The sequence below is a fragment of the Leuresthes tenuis genome, unplaced genomic scaffold (genome assembly GCF_036924035.1).
Source record: "Leuresthes tenuis unplaced genomic scaffold, fLeuTen1.0.hap1 SCAF_99, whole genome shotgun sequence".
Lineage (NCBI taxonomy): Eukaryota > Metazoa > Chordata > Actinopteri > Atheriniformes > Atherinopsidae > Leuresthes > Leuresthes tenuis.
This window is the reverse complement of record NW_027325453.1, coordinates 1-1,337: the sequence shown is the minus strand read 5'-3', so window position 1 is coordinate 1,337 and position 1,337 is coordinate 1. Positions and strand designations below refer to the sequence as shown.

The 1,337-nt window shown below is 49.9% G+C and overlaps 2 non-coding genes across 2 annotated transcripts; both read left to right on the top strand.

Moving 5' to 3' along the window:
• The first annotated feature begins 352 nt into the window (after positions 1–352).
• On the top strand, positions 353–466 carry LOC140286927 (U5 spliceosomal RNA). Its single transcript, XR_011911334.1, has one exon. It is a non-coding gene; the product is annotated as a U5 spliceosomal RNA (small nuclear RNA).
• Positions 467–774: 308 nt separating this feature from the next.
• LOC140286922 (U2 spliceosomal RNA) lies at positions 775–958 on the top strand. Its single transcript, XR_011911329.1, has one exon. It is a non-coding gene; the product is annotated as a U2 spliceosomal RNA (small nuclear RNA).
• The last annotated feature ends 379 nt before the right edge of the window (positions 959–1,337 follow it).

Below are 1,337 nucleotides of genomic sequence, written 5' to 3'. Positions count from 1 at the left end.
AATCCCAAGAGTCTGCAGAGAAAAGAGAGTGAATGCGAAGTAGACTTTAACACGGCTATGGGAGCGAGCCGAGTGTCGGCTAACCGGGAGAATTGCTTGAAAGAAACGCGACAACCGAATGAGCGGTCAGAACAAAGCCTCAATACGGGATTCTCCTGGTGTTTTTGTTGCTGCCTTGTCTTTTGCATAGAGTAAAAGACAAGGCAGCCATCGAATAGGGCCCGATTGTTCCTACTTGGTCAGCCGAGGAGCAAGGGGAGGGGGGCAAGCGTCTCAACCAAGCAAAGCTCACCATGGGGAAGGTGGCTATACCAACTAGCCTGATGCCCTGCTCCCGCAGTGACGGATAATCGTACTCTGGTTTCTCTTCATAACATACAAGTCTTTCGCCTTTTACTAAAGACTTCCGTGGAGAGCAGCACTAATGAGTTGTTTCTATTATTGGCAGGCTTTACCTTTGCGGGTGAAGCCCTTTCTGTCTGTGCAAAAGAAATCTTGCTACTTTGCAGAGTGACTCCTCTGAGTAGAGTCGCCTTACTTGTTGCGACTGTGCCGATGTTCGAAGCTGGAGTGCAAAGTTGTTGCTTGAATGGTGCTTGCTGGAGCATGCGGGAGTGCAAAGTTATACCATTTAAAAGGGCTGAAGAGTGCTCAGTGCAGCGGGTGGGCGGAGGTGCAACGTGACACTCTGGCCACCTATGGCCATAAAAAGAACACTGCTACAAGTGCGCATTGTGCCAGCAAGGGCCCTCGGACCTGAAACAGTGGACAGTTATCGCTTCTCGGCCTTTTGGCTAAGATCAAGTGTAGTATCTGTTCTTATCAGTTTAATATGTCCTCTATACGAGGACAACATAATAAATGGATTTTTAAGAATAGGAGTTGAAAAAGAAGCTTGCTCCGTTCACTCCAAGCCTCGACCCGGTACTGCAGTGCCGCTGGGAACGGTGCGCTCTCCTCTGCTCTTGTGAAAAAGCAAACAGCGGTGCAGGATGGAAGTTTCAGGGAGCCCAAGATGAAACTTTCTTTTAATCTGCTGAGAAAAGAGAGTGAATGCGAAGTGGACTTTAACACGGCTCTGGGAGCGAGCCGAGTGCGGGCTAACCGGGAGAATTGCTTGAAAGAAACGCGACACCGAATGAGTGGTCAGAACAAAGCCTCAATACGGTGTTCCCGTGGTGTTTGTGGCTGCCTTGTCTTTTGCACAGAGTAAAAGACAAGGCAGCCATCGAATAGATTGTTTCTACTTGGTCAGCCGAGGAGCGGGGGGGGGGGGGGGGGCAAGCGTCTCAACCAAGCAAAGCTCACCAAGTAGGAACAATCGGGCCCTTTTCGAT